This window comes from Heliangelus exortis, chromosome 9 (genome assembly GCF_036169615.1).
Source record: "Heliangelus exortis chromosome 9, bHelExo1.hap1, whole genome shotgun sequence".
Lineage (NCBI taxonomy): Eukaryota > Metazoa > Chordata > Aves > Apodiformes > Trochilidae > Heliangelus > Heliangelus exortis.
The window spans coordinates 1,125,447-1,143,352 of NC_092430.1; the positions used below are offsets into that span (position 1 = coordinate 1,125,447).

The window sequence follows — 17,906 nt, forward strand, 5'->3', positions numbered from 1 at the left end:
TCTCAGTTACCTGCACGACATACTGAACCTAAAAGCAAAATCTGAAAATAGATCTTTTAAAAATAGACTAAAAAGATTAAATTCTTAGAGTAAAATCTTACTTTTATTGGGATCACTATTTGCTTTTGTAGCTTGTCAGAGGCAACTGAGTTTCTTTAAAAAAGAAGAGTGGCTGATTGCTGCAGTTGGTCTAACAATAAAAAACCCCAGAACACAATACAAATACTTTAGAATCCTGCAGACACTGTCTTTTAAAAAGCACCCTACCCAAATGGATCTTCTTCTTCTAAACTTCAAGCTCAAAGCACAAAACTGAGTACCATTAGTGCTTTTCTCTTATAGATCTTACTAGGACATGCAGACTAAAATCATAGAATCATAGAATCCTAGAATCCTAGGGGTTGGAAGGGACCTCAAAGATCATCTAGTCCAACCCCCCCTGCCAGAGCAGGGCCCCCTAGAGTACATCCCCTAGGAACGTGTCCAGGTGGGTTTTGAATGTCTCCAGTGAAGGAGACTCCACAACCCCCCTGGGCAGCCTGTTCCAGGGCTCCGTCACCCTTACAGTAAAAAAATTTTTTCTGATATTCAACTTGAACCTCCTATGCTCCAATTTACACCCATTACCCCTTGTCCTATCACTGGTCACCACTGAGAAAAGCCTAACTCCATCTCCCTGACACTCACCCCTTACATATTTGAAAACATTGATGAGGTCACCCCTCAGTCTCCTTTTCTCCAAACTAAAGAGACCCAGCTCCCTCAGCCTTTCCTCATAAGGGAGATGTTCCACTCCCTTAAATTTAGTCTTGCGTGCCTCAATTTTAAAAGCTGAATCAAAATTCTGACTCAGCTTGTATATTTCAGCTGTACACATTTCATTGGGTTACACTATAGAACAGGGAAATTCTCATTACATTAGTCCAGAAACGAAGGAACAGTTGAAACCACCCTGCCATTCAACTAACTGCAGGCAACAAGAAGGGCATTAAGGAGATCAGCTCATCAATAATGGAAAATGGAGATTTTCAACACTAAGTAGGTTACTGGTACATATTTCTATTTTACTCTTGGTTAGTCACTCAGCAGCCTACTCAGTGTACTCAGCCTGGCTCCTTTCTTTTCTTACCAAGCTTCAGTATCACAAAATTACCAAATTCTCCCATGCCTGTTGAGATCTAAAAATGAAGGGGGGTTGAAGCTGGATTAGTTGAAGGTTGTTGAAGGTTGTGTTGAGAAGTGCATTGATATTGCTTATTATATATCAGCTAGGGGTATGTAAGGAAACAAACCTGTGTGGACAGTTGTGCATAAATCTAATCCTGATTTCCTCTATTAAACACCTCCCAAAGGATATTGCAGAGACTGTTGCAAATCCATGGAGATTTTTCTAGAGATCTGAGTGGGTTCTAAATCAATAACTACTATGACTAAACCAGAACATTTCTGAATTCTTATATGAAGCAATAATAATAGCTCTGTTACTTTTGTTTCCATGGCCAAGAAATACACAGAGGAATGGAAACTCAGTATTTTGCAAGCACCACTTTTTTCTTAGAGGCTGTAACAAATGAGTTTGAATAATTTCAGTTAAAGGAAGCCTGCTCTTTCTTCCTTTTTTTTTTTTTTTTCCTAAATTGTTGCCAAAGGGATATAAGCAGAAAGCTGCCCACTCAGCCTACCAGGTACTTGATGAGCCCAAGGAAAAGGAACTTCCAGTTCAAAGTCAACATCATCCAGCTCTGTTGGAGAGTAGTACAAGTGGAAACACAGAAGCAAGGGAATATTCTATTCAGGGCAGCCAAGTAATCCAGTCCCTTTGGTAAGAATGCTGTTAATTGACTAACAGAAATTTGCAACACGATTCTAACATTAATAAACAGCCAGGAGGATCTGATAGCCAAAGGCAGTGTAGAAAGCCAAACAGGTTATTAATCCCTGAAAACATTTACATAGATGTTATTTTTACTACAATGAAACAGAATAGGAAAAGCACAATCAAACTAACTGATTTCTCTAGGGCTACACAGCTGGTGACACCTCAGTGTGGCACATCCCACACAGGAAGACAGAGGGATTCAATAACATAGTAATTGTAAAGATCAGATTTTAGTCAGCCCAACATTTTCAACTGTTAAATAGCATTTTTTATTTGGGTTAGTGTGGGCACTAAAAAAACAGAAAACACATCAGTCCTTCTCTATTGATAAATTTCACTGATAGTCTCACAATTGCATTTAGAGAAAATAAGGCATAATTTTATCTCCTCTGCTACACAAAAAGTTCCTGGTTACTTTTGTTACATCAAAACATTTATTGGAAAACATGTCCTACTTCAAAATTTTCAATCTAATACACTTGGCACCCCAGTGCACTTTTCATTTGTTCTCCTCACTCGTTTTAACTGAACAAGTAACTTAGGTGAGTAATGAAAATAATCTTACTGTGCAGCTTTTAATCTATTATTCAATACCTAAAAGGAGAGTAAAGATCATCCTTTCTATCAATAATTCAGCTTCAGTGCTAATGCAGCCATTCAGCTGCCCCCCTCACCAGGGTCTCATCCATTTTTAATGCTCAGGCTCTTTGGTAGGAGGTCAAAAATGTCAGCTGTGGTTAGAAACACAATTCCCAGGTGTGGGAAGGTCAACTGAGGGAAACACTCCTTTTGCCAACAAAACAAATTAGACTGGCAGGATTAGAAGGGAAAACTGCACAGCAGGGTCCTCAATCTCTGACTTTGCTGAAGACCAAAAAGATAAAGTCCAGCTGCCAATGACTGGTAAAGAGCTTGGAGCCCTTGGCATCTCAGTGAAGTGCCAGCTCTGGTGGGGTGATACAGCACATGTTACTGCAGTAACATGGAACCTGGAGTTACTGTTCAGCTACAGGGATCTAAATCCAGATGCTGAAACAAGTGCTCTCTCCAGAGTACTGGAGATGAAGGACAAAGACTACTGTAATCTGGATACCTATCCCTAAACCTCAAACCTGGGCTGCAGGCACCAGATCACAGCATCTATGGAGGCTACCTGGTCTCTTTAGGTTTTCTTCCAAAGATTAATTTTTTGAGAATTGCTATTTAAACACCAAAAGAGGTTTTAAAGCCCCAGAGGTACAGATGGCTTTCCCAGTCTACCTTTCCTGTAACATGTGAGTCAGGAACTTGCAAGAAAAATGAGAACTTTCTTAGCTAATAACCCACTTGGAAGTAATAATCATTTTCTCTAGTAGTACAGCTGTCTTCGTCAGAAAGGAGTCAAGTGTCAGAAGCCTCTTCATTGGGCTCCACAACCTCAGACAGGCACCAACTCCTCTCATATGTGGCATAGAAAACTCCTCTGAATTGATACTAAAGAGACCTCTGAACTGTTAGGTCTGTCCCATGGATCAGTGCATGGCAGTCTGGCACTGAGGAGTTGCTGCTCTCCATGTGCCTTCCCATTCTGTCTGTCAGATGGGCCCCTTCCCACATGTTTCTGGAACTAAAGAGGCTGCCCTGGTCAGTCATTCATCTGATGAAGGGTTAAAAAGCTAGCTGAAGTTCTCAACTGGAAATGAGGCCATTTTAATTCCACCTCTTTGAAAACACTGCATGATCCAACATTTTTTATGACAGAAAAAAAGTAAGAAAAGTAAGTGGATTTGCCTTATTTCATTATGGCTCAAAATGCAGTCAATAAACTTGTATGTAACAATGAGCAATTTCTCTCTAGATGTTTTTCTCCCTGTGTGCCCTTCTTGAATAAGAGGAAGTGAAAATCATTTGCTCCTGAGAGTGTAAGGATACATTTCAAATGTGGAATTGTTACAGATGGAAAACTAAACTTGTTCCTCTGTGTGGCACATCACTGCTTCCTGTGTCTATCCCATGACAGTTAAGTTTAGCAAAAAATACACAGATCCATGTAATGGTTGCTTACTACTAAAAGAGCAGTATAACAATTTGCCCTATGAGCACACTCTAGAGTTAAAAATGAGTAGGACTCCTGGAAGCTGTAACATCAAGGTTAGTTGTCCACAGAGACTATTCAGGCAAGATTCAGTTTCAGTTTTGCAAAGTCAAAGAACATTTCTGTTGCTGCCAGGCCTGTGCATTCCAGACCCAGTTATCCAACTTCCTTCCCCTTGACCCTCCTTCCCCCCTCAAGTGCTGTATAAACAAAGATCAGGTCTTGAGTCTGTACTCCAAAGATCTAGAAATGATGTTTTAAAAAGGCATCCCACAGATGGATACAAACAGATGGAAGCATGTAAGGAAACAGGGGAGAGTATCAGTGGGGCCATCAGATATAAAGTGCCAAAATTATAGGGATGACTTCCAAACACAGGAAGTCACACAGGACAAAACATTATATTTCCTCTTAGGAAGCATAAGGAGACATTGCAGTATTGTTGACTAATCAGAAACAAGAATCAATACTTACACAGACCAGCTGACAAGATAGGGATTGGTCTTCAAAAACCTTGGAGGGAAGGTCAACCACCAAATGGCAGTTTATAGAAAAAGAGAAACAAGGGGAAATATGCAGAGTGACCAGCATTTGGTTGAGGATAATCAGATAGAAAAATACCATCTTTGTGCAACACTGAATGGGGATGTGAACAAGATAAAGTGTGTTTATCAGGGCCATAGGAAAAGGAAATCTTTGTGTCTTGGAAGCAAAATGAACAGAACATGAATTAAGAGTCTTAGCCATACAAATAAAAGAGTTTTATGCATTGAATAGACCAGATGCAGACAATGTAAAAGTGAGAACAGAGAGAGAATTTTGAGTCAAAGAGCACTGCTGTGACTTACAGTGGGTTGTGCCCAGTTTAAAAGAAAAAAAAAAAGCTTGTTTAGGAAAATTAGTTGCAAAGATAGTTCCACCACTTTGGTACTTACCAAAGGGTAAGTACCTAGGGTCTTGTTTGTTAACCCTGACTTTAGCAAGTCAGCAAATCTACCAGAGATATGCAACACAAAGATGACACTGGATTTACTGCAATCCTGAGTGCCTGTGCCCTGCAGACAGAGCCAGCTCGTCCTTAGAAACCAATGAACCAGATGCAACTCTAGCACTGCTAACTGGCTGTTAATTATATCTTTTTTTAAAGCTGAAGAATTTGAGTGACTGTATCACATTCATTACCATTTCAAATCAACAGCAGCACAATGCAGCACTGACAAGATTCAAATGACTGTGCAATATAAATACTCTGAAAGGCTCATAATAGCTCAGGGAAAAGATTGTTTAACAGACTGTTTTTATAGGCTTCTTATTTGGCAAAAATTTTGCACACGTGAACTGGTCCCATGCATCATGGATCTGTGCAGGCAGCACTTCCATAAAGAGAGATAAGAAAAATAAGGCTGAGGAAGGCGTAATGGAGACACAGAAAATTGATTTTTCAGACTGTCTGTGACCTTGACTCAGAGGTTGAATGTGAGCTGTGAAGCAGACAATGAGGCTGGGAACCATCTGCAGACAGCAAAATGGAAAAGTTTGTTTGGAATCAGAGATTACAGACAAATTCTGAGGGTCTGCCCCTGCCCCCCTAATCAAGTGCACTGAGCATGTGAAAATATTTCAGCTTGCAGGGACAGTTGGGCACTTTAAGCACAACAGAGCTCAGACAATTTTTCTCTCCCACTTGTGATGAAAAAAACCCAAAAAAACTAAGGAAGATAAAATTCTACACAATCTATCAGTTATTGTATCACATTGTGAAAATCCCCTTTGTTCACATGCTTTCAAAATACTTCCACTAAGTCAGCTGCTGGTCTGAACTTTCTTAGGAAGGGTCTGAAGACCTGAAACAATACAAAGAAAATGCAGTTATGATGGCAGAGAAAAACACTGTTCTCTCAAGCTACATAATGCAGTTAAGAAAGGCAGGGAAGAGAGGGTGCCTACCCCTGGCAGTTTGTCACTGAATTATGGGGACAGGTATAAAATGATCTGAATAGGTTGTTCAGAACTGCAGAACAACCAGGGACAACATTACTGTGTTTCTTCATGACTGTTTCTTCAGCAAGAAACAATTTAAGAGACTTCTTTTTTTTTTTTTTAATGATTTATTTTTTCCTCCTTCTTGTGACTTTCCTGTTGTGTGGCTTGGGAAAGGAAGGGCTGGCAGGTCCATCTAAGTGCTTTGTCTGCACAAGTATAACATTATCACATTATGCAGTGTATTATGCTGGCACAGCATTCTAAGGCAGATGAAGCTTCTAACAGAAAAGTTTACAGTATAACTTTTTGATTCCCTGGCAACTTTTACAACATGAGTGGTTTCTGGCAACCTTACTGGTAGCCAGGTCACTACCCAGCATGCTGATCTGTACATAACTGCATCAAAAACCTGTAGTACAGTCCTGGCTTTTGGGCTACTGGAAAATATGTACCTGGAAAATGCTGGTTTGGCTTCTTAAGACCTCTAGAGTGGCAATATAAAGGCTGGAGAAGGACAGGGAGTATGCATTGGATTTCTCACCTGTCTAAAACTCATTCTGACTTAGGTTAAGAATGTGAGGTCTATAAGCAAGCAAAAATACTCAGTGCTCAGAGTTATAATATTACATAAAGGATCAACCTCCAACATCAAGATCCTTTGGCCTCCGTGCAGAATCCCTCCTAACTTATGAGGCACCACCACTGCTGCTCTCTATGTGGGTAGTCAGTCTTCAGCAGGAGTAAAATCCAACCCCATATTGCTAGAAGCATTGGCAGTTTCCCACAAAATATGTTTCTGAAGAGAAATCACAGTTCTTATTTTTGTTAAGTGTGCAATAGTGTGCTCAAGGCACTGGTCAGAGATATGTGCCCTGAGAAACTGGGGCTACTGAGAAATGCAAGCCCTTCTTGGGAAGTATTTTCTATTAAAAACGTGGGCCAATTATGCCTACAGTATTTTAAAGCCATACTTTTGAAGGAGAAGGAGTTTCTGAATATTGCCGTGGCAGAGCATGGAAAGAGATTCTGTCTGTTCTGTGCCTGCTGCTTTTGATGAATTCTGTTTGACTAACTGGCAAATCTAGGCAGTGAAGCATTTTTCCTATTTTCTTGAAATTTTTCTTTGTTCCAGGAAAATTCAGTTTCCAGAAAGACTATTTAAACTTTGAGAAGTAGTCTATTTCCCATCTGAGTATCACTCTACTCAAAAATTCCCAGCTAACTTCTAATCTGCACAACCAGCTGGAACAATTAGCTCTGTGTGATAATGCTAAAGCAGAGCTATAATAACCTTGGCATGAAGGTTACAGCAATTCAATAGCAGGCTAGACAAAAAAAACCTTCAGGACACTCCCTTGTGGTAGAAACAGCTCATGCCAAGAGTCTGTCTCAATTTTCCTTTTCCAGTATCTACTTGAATTCAGTTCAGTTTGTTTTGCCCCCCTCCTTTTTTTTTTGAGGAGGGCAGGTGGAAGACTGGAGTCTCTGTTACCTCTTAACTGATGCTGCTCCTAGGCTCCCAGTCCTGACTTCCTTTAGAGTCTCTCCCCCCTATTCCACTTCAACTGCAATCAGGCTTTGCTCTCATCAGCCCCATCTTCCTTCAAATCCACTCATCTGATCACTCTCCATTCTAAGGCTGGTAACACAGACACATCTTTGCCTCAGAGATGGGTAATACTAAAAGGTTCTTCATCCCAGGCCCTAAAAGCACCTAAAAGGCCCCACATTCTAACTTGCACCCAAGATTAACAGCTCTCAAGAAACTCTTCTCTCTAGAAAAGGCTACATCAAATATTTTTAAACAGATTTCTGTAGGCACACAAGCAACTGATCTTGCAAGACAATTCTTCTGGCCTCAGAGGGACAGTGTTCTGCTGCAGTGAACAGAGGGTTAGAATACACTCCTGAGCTCCAGAAAACTCTAGGGTGCAAAAGGTAATAACCAAAAAAATTGAAAGCATGTACAATTACACTCAGAAATTCAACTGAAAAACTCACACCAGAAACAAGCATAATCTTCAAATCTGCTTGTAAAAGAAAGGAACTGAGTCAGGACGTCACCAAGGCTCTCCCACAGTTTTAATTCACAGGTACAGTTGTCATGAAAACTCCACCCTAAGAGGGGAGCTGCTAGAAGCCAGGAATTAAGTAATGGCAGTAAAGGCTGAGCTGATGTTTGCCCACACATCCCAGGGAATCTGCAGATGAAAGGACTGAGCTGCCCAGGAAATATTCAGAAGTGGGACATCGTGCCAGAGCACTCAGCAGTAAGGATGGCCACCTCGGGAATGACAGTGGCACGGAAATGACAGCAAACCCTGCTGCAAGCCTTCGGTCCTCATCCCCCTGCTTCCCAGGCTCTGCTGTGCCACCGTGTGCTCAGGGGCTGACATCACACTGCTTCACTCTGGAAATGACAACTGCTCGAGGGATTAAATCCTTCTGGCTTAAATTTCCTAGACAATACTAATGATTACAGCAGTCTATGGCAGACAACACAGCAATAAAAATAACAAAAATTTATGGGAATGCTATAGGGTCAAAATCCTTTCCGTATTCTTGGGAAGGCTAAGATACTCACAGAGGTTTTCAGATTTTTCAGTGATTACTGGAAATGTTTCCTGTTCATAGTAATGCAGATCATCAGGCAAGATCTGTTTTCTCACAACTGCCACCAGAACCACAGTATTGTCTCTTGTCCTTGTCCTCTGCACTGTCAAGAACCATGTCCCAGCACCCAAAGCAGAGGGCACGCATCAAGAATTCCCCTACCCTGCTACCAACTCTGATCATGACATGTAGGATTTTGAATAAGCAATTCGTGACCCTCTTTTCCTTATCTCACTGTAAAATTGATAAAACATTTATTTTACCAGGGTGGCGGGGCTTTGGTTTGGTTCTGATTCCCAGCAAATGGGACTTTATTGATCTGCAAAGCACCTTGACACTTGGCACCTCTCTGAAGCCAGGGCACCCACTGGCTGTGGAGCAGGGTACATCCAACAGAAACAAGGCACAGGAAGCTGAAGGGCCCAAGAAGGCCTTTTCAGCCCATTTTTCCAGGCACATGCTAAACCTTCTAATTTTTTTCATGGACCACCAACGTTCAGATTACATGGGGATTTTTAGGTGCCAAAACTCTCTCATTTTTGGCAAGTATTCTGGGCCTGGCAAAGAAACTCCGCTTGTAAGCAGAAAATATTAGGAGTGACACAACTTGGGAGGCTACCTGACAAATTCCTCATTGCAGTCAGCCAGACCTCATCAGACCTGGCACACAGGAGCATCTCTCTCTTCTCTGAAATACTGCACTAAGACACCACTGCCTGATGCTGCTTGAGCAGAGCCACACAGAGACAGCACAGCCTGGTCTGGAAGCCAGAAATGGGACAATAAGTGTGAGAGGTCCTGTGACAGTCCTGCCACTCCATCCTCCAGCACACTGCCTCACCCCACTGGGAACCAGGCATGCTCCACCAGCTCCTGGGCAGCTCCACTGGGCTGGAGGGGGCAAACTGGTCTATCAGTTGCTTTTAACCCGTGCAAAAACAGCCTTGAGATCAAAGAAAATAAACTGCACTAAGCTTCTGAATACCACAAATTCCTGCACTGGCCTGCCAAACACCCCTGCAGTATTTGTGTATTCTGGAAGGATTAAGCCTCCTAAGTGTGCCTGGGTCAGGGAAGCAGGCAGGAATGCAGCTGTTCCCAGACACCTTGAGCATGGGCACAAACTGGGGATCCAGTTATGCTACTGCCTAGGGAAAGTGACAGACAGATGTGTACAGGAGACCTAAAGTATCCATTTCTGAGGAAGAGTAACAACTTTAATAGTGAAGGAGAACAGAACCTTCCATTTATAAAAACAGCAATGTAAAGATAAGAGGGTAGTAACTGTCTTTCACTTTATGACTTGTACTGAGAACACATTAAGAGTGAGCTCCTGCTGAAACAGAGGACAACCTGGTGAATGTGTCCTCTCTTGGGGATGTCCTGTCCTGTTCACTAAGCAGGCTGCCCTCTGCCTGCTCTAAGTGACACAAAGTCACTAAGATGAGCCCTGGCAAAGGGCTCTCCCAGGCTTGGAAGAGGATACATGAAGGACACCAGAGAGAAATGGATTGCTGCATCCAAATCTGTTTGCTCAGTTTTAGTATTGTTGGTGTCTGAGCCAGCAGCAGTGACAGATGTCACAGGTGAGGAAGAGACCACCAAAAAAAGGAAAGGCTGAGAGGTGTGGGTTGGGTAGGAAGGATGATGGGAAAGCTGCAGTTGATGGGAGAATACCAAAGCCAAAGAGAACCCATGACAGACTTTCCCATTCAGTATCTCAAGGTGAGAATCCTCTGCAAAAAGGCTGGGAATAGACAGCTGCAGCAGTGAGAAAAATTATGAAAAAATATAACCACATTTTTTTGGAGTGCCTTATTTATATCTCATAAAAAATCAGAAGCTTGATGACAAAACTCCTGCTAAAAAGAAACTTGTAGGTAGATGCAGAAGGCACAGAGTTGACAAGCAACCCCAGACTGACTTGCACTCACCAGCACACATGGTGCATTTCCTACCCCATGAAGAGCCACCACAGGAAGTTCCAGCAAGAGATGGAGTTTCATGCTAAGCACTGCAGTACTCTGTGTCTGAAACACCATTTCCTTGGAATCAACAAGACAGGAAATTCTGATGCCATTGCTAATCTGGCCCTGGTTGTACTCTGGCAGCTGCCAGTTGGTATCTCTGATTTGAGCTATTTTCCTTCTTTCATACTTTCAACAAAGTAATGTTAAATAAAAACCAGAAATAAACATGCAAACACTCAAGATGTTTCTGCTTATATTGCAGGTGCAACATTAAAGAAGCCACTTGTAGATCTGGATGCTGCTGCCCCCCCTTGGGTAATACAGCATGAGACAGCACCATGACATTGTCTCCATCTCAGACTCCACAGGGATTGCTCTCCAGTCATCTCACTAGAGGTGCAGCAGCAGAAAATCAGCCCAGTCTGCCTGTCTAAAACAGTTACAGGTTCCTGACAACCACACACCACTGAAACCATGTTTGCAGATCAGCAGGAGCTAATACTTTTTTTTTTTTTTTTTTTAAATCAGAAAAATACCACAAACCTTCAATAGAAGTTTGAAAAAGTGTCGTGTCATGCCATGACAAGAAGGTTTAAGGAAAAAAGGTAGCATGTTTCTGTCACATTGTGCCACACAACAACCAAAAATAACACTACATTTTAAAACACAGGTGTGTGCAGAATGAACAGTCACCTGGGCAGTCGTTAGGAGGAGGTAAAATTGTTTTCCATTGTACTATTTTTATTCTTTTTACAGAAATATTTTATATATTTTATGGCAACTGTTTAGCCATCTTAAAGCAATGAGGTTCTCATGTAGGTATGGCAAGTTTTACTTCCTGGGGAAAGGTATTTTGTAAACTTACAAATAAAAATATAAGGAAGCATAATACAGTATGCCTAATATTGTCCAAAGACATTTATTTACCATGTAGCAGAAATGGTGAATAGTGGTGAATAGGATAGGAGGTATGCTTGCAAATCACCATCAAAAAGATAATGTTTGATTCTGTTGTAAAGATGATAAAACATTCTGCTTATATACAGGATAATGGCTGCACTCCATCTTGTACAAAGTTTTTCCAATTTAAAGCCAGTCTTAAAGTACTAAATAGGATACATATTAACCCAGGTTTTGGTTGGTTGGTTGTGGGCTTTTTTTTTTTTTTGGGTTTTGCTTGTTTGTTTTTGAGCCATCCTTGGAGTCCAGTCTAACCAAACAGTCATTATTTATATACTAAAGTTTTAACCTGGTCTTGGTTGTCTGATACAATGAGAAAAAAATTTAAAAATGAACGCAGACATGTGCTTTGTAGAGAGAACCAGGTAATCAGCTGGTCCTACCTGGCCATGGTATGTCTGAAGAAATTTTAACCACCTCCTCAGCTAGTATCCTGCCCCAGGATTTAAAGACATCATCTTTGACATGAGATTTGCTGTCTCAGGAAAAAGTGGAAGAAGAACCTATGAGACTGGGGACTAAAGGAAGGGAAGAATCATCCCCTCCTGACTCAAGAGTGAGCTTACACCTTAGTACAGAAGAAAGCAACCTTTTCCCCTAAAATTTACTGAAATTAGGAGGAATTAAATCTCATTTAGCTTTACTCATCAAGATAACTGTCTGTACTTGGGCTATAAGAAATAGAAGGCATATTGTCATGGAAGACTCTGGAAATATTCCACAGTCTATTGACAATATCAGGCTCCTTGACAAAAAACTTCCATTAGGTGCCTGAATTTTGATGTCTGAAGTTAAGATATTCCCATCTTAAATCATCTTTAATGGCAAGAATGTATAACCACAATAGCTTAATGATTTTGTAGAATTTGGATTTTTAAAAAAGCATAATGCATCAAGACTATGGTGCTGTAGGATAAAATCACATCCCCTAGATATGGGATGCACTTCCTCAGAATTACTCTGTGGCTATCAAGAAGAGTTCTCTCTCCAAGCCCCCAGGAGTGCTGATACAAGTCAGCTTTCAAAATGCAGTCAATTTACCACAAGTACCTCTCTAAAATATAGATGACAGGTGGCCACAGCTCTCTTCTGTGGCATAATGCCATGTCTCTGAAGAGTGCTAAGAAGATGCCATTTAAACTATAAAAGCCTGAAATGCAAAGCAGTTTATCACACAAGCATTCTTTCCTGAAACACTAAAATGACACATTAGACACATTAGAATTTGGCTAGGCAACTAACACTAAACATAGGGTTTAACATCCCAGCAGCAGACAGAGCCTCTGCAAATACTAGTTGTTCCCATCCAAGTGATCCTTTCTATTTTTTAGCTGCTACACTGGCTTCCTCTACTATCTCCACTCAACAACACTGTTATAGCAGAGTGCAGAGAGCCTCATAGGAGAAGTGGAATTTCTCAGCCCTGCAGCATACTGGCCATCTTGGTGCATTTTCAAGTGGAGTAACCAATATTAGGGGGGAAAAAACAGGCAACAGAAAAAGTCATTTTGCTGCCACATAGCAAAGGAGACAGTATTTCAAAAGAGACAATTATTTCTCATGTCTTATGGGGACAGAGCAATAAATCATTTCACAGTATTTATTTCCCAAATAAGACCTATTTCTCTGTGAGAGCTATGCAGTCTGCTGCTGCTTACATTAGGAGATGTGCTCTCTTGTGGTTTTCCTTCTGTAGGACTACCACTGACTTTGAAGCTGGTCTCTGGGGCACTGGCAATGCCTGGGGAGCAGTGTAGAGAGGGCAGATGAGCTTTTACCCCTCTCATGCAGGCCCAGAGTTGACAGACACAGCCCACAATTCCACATGCTCTCCTGCTGGGGTGACAGGGAGGTCTGGAGATTTATGAACCACCTGCAGCTTTAGAGCTCATGGCAGTACCACCAAGTTCTGGCAGTAAGTGTGCTGCACTTTGGGATTCAGAGGTCCTGGGTTCAGTCCCTGCTGTGAAAAGAGCTGTGGAGCTGCATCACAAGTGCTTGGAGGAGTCAGTCACTTCTAGGTCTCCCTGGGGAGTTGTGTCAATCCCACTGCAATGATGGGGGAAGCTCAAAAGTATTCAGGGCTTAACCATTCTCCATTTAAAGAACAAACAAAAGCTGTGTCCTCAAGATGATGCTGAGGAGGGCCTTTACCAAGACTGGCTCTAAACTCAGTTGGAGGAAGAGCTTTAGACTAAACTGGCTCTATGTAATGAGCTCTATGCCCTCAGGAAGGGAAGACATACTGGTGAAAGCATCACCAATATCCAATTTCACATGCAGCGTCTACCTGAGAGAACAAATCCCTTCAGTCTCTTTTCAGCCTAACATCCTGCCATTCTCCTGTGGTGATAGAGGGATTTTCTAAATGGATAATACTGAAAATTAAGACTAATTATGAAAAACCTTGCACAGGCTCTTGTGGCTGCAAAATTTCAGAAGAGCAGTTTCATAGAGGCTTAACTAGCTCTTGTCCTGTTTTCACAAGAATGGAAAGTTGTATACTAAAGACAACCTGCAATGAGGAAAAACGTTCTCCTCATAGTTCACTGAAGTATAAAAAAGAAAAGTTCTGAAAAAAATATTTTAACAAAGCAGTATTCTGCTAAATATCCCTGACAGTCTTTCCTTCAATGAAGAGTTGTCTGGAGTTTCAGAGGTATTTTGGGAGCTCCCAGCACATAGATATAAACTTCAGATAGAAAGTATCAGGTACCTGAGTACCTTCACTAAAATCCCATTACTGCTGTGACTGGGGGGAGCACTCACTGAAGTGTAAATAGTATCATAGTACTAAAAATATCAGGGAAAAGTATAGGAAGAAATACCAGACCCATGTGAACTGTCACATAACTCCTTCTAGAAGCAAAGTATTAAAATAGCATTTTGGTATTCCAGTCAATCTAAGTGATGTGAACTTAACAACATGTCCTGAAGTAATATTTTGCTTCCTTTACACTATTTCTAAGCAAGCTGAAGTGCTTGATGGGGAGATACTGTAAATACTTACACTTTGCAGCAAAAACAGAGCATGCACAATAAAATTGCTGGTAAACTGGGGTATATTTCAGAGAGAACAATGTTAAATATTCCAGCTTCTATGTAATGAAATGGATACAGACCAATGGTACTCTTGGATATGCAATATACATGCATGGTACTTATGCAGACAGAAGTATAATGAGTGTGTACACATACCTAAAAATAGGGTTTGTAAAAACTTGTTAAGTTCAGGACTAGGGAATAAATCTGAAGCAGGTACCACTTAAAAATCTGAGTAGCAGATTTAATAAAATTTTCAGTACATACCTGATTTATTATGTAACTAAGATACATGTATCTATAAGGCATTTAACATATTTTGTTAACTATTTTTCATATATGTCATATCTGATGTATATACACTTTATGTATTCTATTTTAGTTACCACATTCTACATTACATATTAAAGTCACTTGGATTCTATGCTATGCTTTGTCTCTAACATTATTTTTACAAGACATTAGTAAATATGCTTTCCAGCACTGCAAATTAATTATTCAGCACAACAAACCCTTCAGCCAGTGAAGAATTTATTTATGTACCTTCTGTAAACCTTCAGCCTATATCTGAGTCTCAAGAGAGGTGTGTAGGGGTCCCTGGCTTATCTACCATTCAGCACCAGGAGAATCAGAATACTGAGATCAAAATACCACCTAGTGCTCTGTTACTACTGAGGAACTGAGATTACCAAGTGTATGGCATGAGGAAAGTGGAGTGGTTTCTAAGCACAGGGACTTACTGCTTTGAGAAGTGCCACATTTAAGAACAAGGAAGTTCTGACCTCTCCAAGAAATCAGTTCTGATCTAGCTACTTAGCAGAAGCTGCTCCTTACCTTTAACAACAGGCTTTATAAATGAGATGGTTGACTCCTTGAAGAAAGGACTGATTTCCAGGCACATTTTAAAGTGCTCCATCTTCATAAATCTTAACTGTTGAAAGAAATAAAGGAAATAAATTACATCTGCCATAAGAGAGAACAGACCAGAATTCAAAGCTGAACTCTATGTATGTACACATTATACTTACAGATCTGTGAGAAACCATTTAAGTAAAAGGATACTTACAAATACTTCAAAACTTCTGCAAGAAACAGATGCAGAATTTTTAAGTCAAAAAAACACTTCTCAACTTAACTTTTTGTGCCACTTTAAAAATATATCTATACAGCACCCAGAATTTTATAAATACTTCAATACAATGCTGTAAGAGCTAGCAGAAAAACTCCTTCAATTGTTATCAAAAAGGGACAATTTAAAACTGCCACTGTACTGGAAAAATACTGTTAATCCATATTCCAGTTTCATATTAATTTACATCCAGACACACAGTGCAAGTGAAACCTGAACTTTTATAGCACTATAGCATTTTTCTTTAATGTAGGAACTCTAAACTGACTCCACACAATCACTATGTGACTTGAAGGCTAATGAACAAATACTCGGGATGCTAAGCAGGTCCCTGAATAGTAAATTTGGAGTATTTAAATGGATTCAGTCATAAGCATCTGTCACTCAATTCCAAGAGCTTTTTAAAGCAATTATGAGCACTTTTTAAAGCAATTATTTGCCTAACATTAATATAATTGCATGCACGCATAAGTGGTCTTCAGAAGAAAATTGCAGAAAAAGGTAGAAAGCCACTTTTTCAGGGATGGAATACCAACACACTAAAAGCTAGTACAGCCTAGAATACCACACCAATCATCAAAATGTAAAAAAGTACTGAACCCAGAAAACCCTCATCATCTTGAAAAATGAGGAAAGTGCAGACAGACACCATAACACAAATTAGGGGCTCATAATACACTAAAAAAGAGCACCTTTCCTAATAACATATGGAACAAAGAAAGGTACATTACTGTCAGTATAGATATAAGGAAAACACCAGAAAATGTGCACCAGTGATAGGACAAAACCAAAACTTCTTGCTTTCTGTATAAGTCTAGGCATTAATCATTACAGAAAAAGCAGAATGAGAAATAGAAAGTAAAAGCTCTTCTAGCTGGATGTTCCTGGGGGTCCTTATCTGCACTGACCCCAGGGAGCACTAACCTGTTGGTAAAACAGGTGCTTCAAATCCCTTTTACACACATCTCTTAAAAACAATGATGATTTTCAGCTGAGCAGATTATGCCCTTGGTGTTAACTTTTACCAAAGCAACAATTAACTAACAGCAAACACCTTGAGCTTGTGAGGTTTAAACAGCAATGTGAGAGACTGGGCCAAGCTGGGAGGAATCAGGCTGACAGCTGTGCCATGGGTGTTCCCATGCTCAGATCTTCAAGGATGGGCCTTGCACCAAATAACCTGAGTTCTTTCAGCTGTTTGGAATCTCAGAATCACTGAATCAGTTGGGTTGAAAAGGACCTCTGATCCTTAATTCTAACCCTTGGTCCACGCCCCCCGTGGTTCCCAGACCCTAGCACTGAGTGCCATGCTCAGTCTCTTTTTAAAAGCCTTTCAGAGAACTGAAGATGATGAGGTCTCCCTTGAGCCTCCTCTTCTCCCGACTAAGTCTTTTTCTTTTTCTGGCGCTGCCCCTGCCCAGGAGTTGGGCTCTCAGCACTCACCTTCATCCTCCAGGAAGCTCCAAAAGGCCGGGGCAGGGCAGGGGGCTGCTGAGGAGGAGAACTTATCTTGCTAGCTGCCCGCTCCTTCCTTTCATGCCACCCCAGGATGTGGAGGTACAGCCGCGGCAGAACCGGAGCAGCAGGACCTGGGCCGGCGGGGCCTCTGAATGGGTCTGAGGGAGTGACCTTGCGAGGGAGTCAAAGGAGGATGATGATGCAGCCCTAAAATGGCGGCTGCTGCGTTTGGGCCTCCTAAAATGGCGGCGGCAGAGCCTGGCTGAGGTAAGGCTGAGGGGCGAGGAAGGGGCACTCCCCGGGGCACCCGCAGGAGGGGGGTTCGGCTTCGCAGACCTTTCTGGAAGGTTGCACTGGGACCTGTCTGGAAAAGGGGGATTGTGCTGGTAGGAGCTGCGAGGCAAAGAGCTCGGGGCTAGGGAAGGGTTTTCGGGGTGCAGGCAGTATCTCTGGGGGAGCAGTTTTTGGGGACCTCGGGGCCCCAAACCTCAATGACCCGGGGCTGGGGGGACAGTTCGGGATGGGACAGGTTAGGAAACATTGAGGTTAAGCTGGGTGAAGTCCTCTGGCAAAGCCTCAGCAGTGTGTGAAAACCTGCTTGCTTTCTCTCCATTTTCTGGCCTATCTAGCGAAGGTTTTCCGGCTTTCTTAAAGGGCCAACACAGTAAGTATTTACTGCCACGCCTCTTCTAAATCCCAGGGCATTTCTAGTAAGTTGGGAGAAAGAATGAATGCTCAAAGGAATGACCCAGAAGTCTCCTGAAGAAGAGTGAAGTTCCCGGTTTGCATCCAGCTGTG

General features: G+C 41.5%; 2 protein-coding genes across 2 annotated transcripts in view; both read left to right on the forward strand.

Annotated features, from left to right (window-relative positions):
• The window catches only part of AMER3 (APC membrane recruitment protein 3), a 35,401-nt gene extending 22,805 nt beyond the window's left edge, over nt 1-12,596 (forward strand). The window contains exon 3 of the mRNA XM_071751557.1: nt 10,782-12,596. The gene's annotated coding sequence lies outside the window, so the exon portion shown is untranslated. The remainder of the gene's footprint in view (nt 1-10,781) is intronic.
• The window catches only part of RNF168 (ring finger protein 168), a 439,984-nt gene that overhangs the window by 55,932 nt on the left and 366,146 nt on the right, over nt 1-17,906 (forward strand). The window lies entirely within an intron of this gene.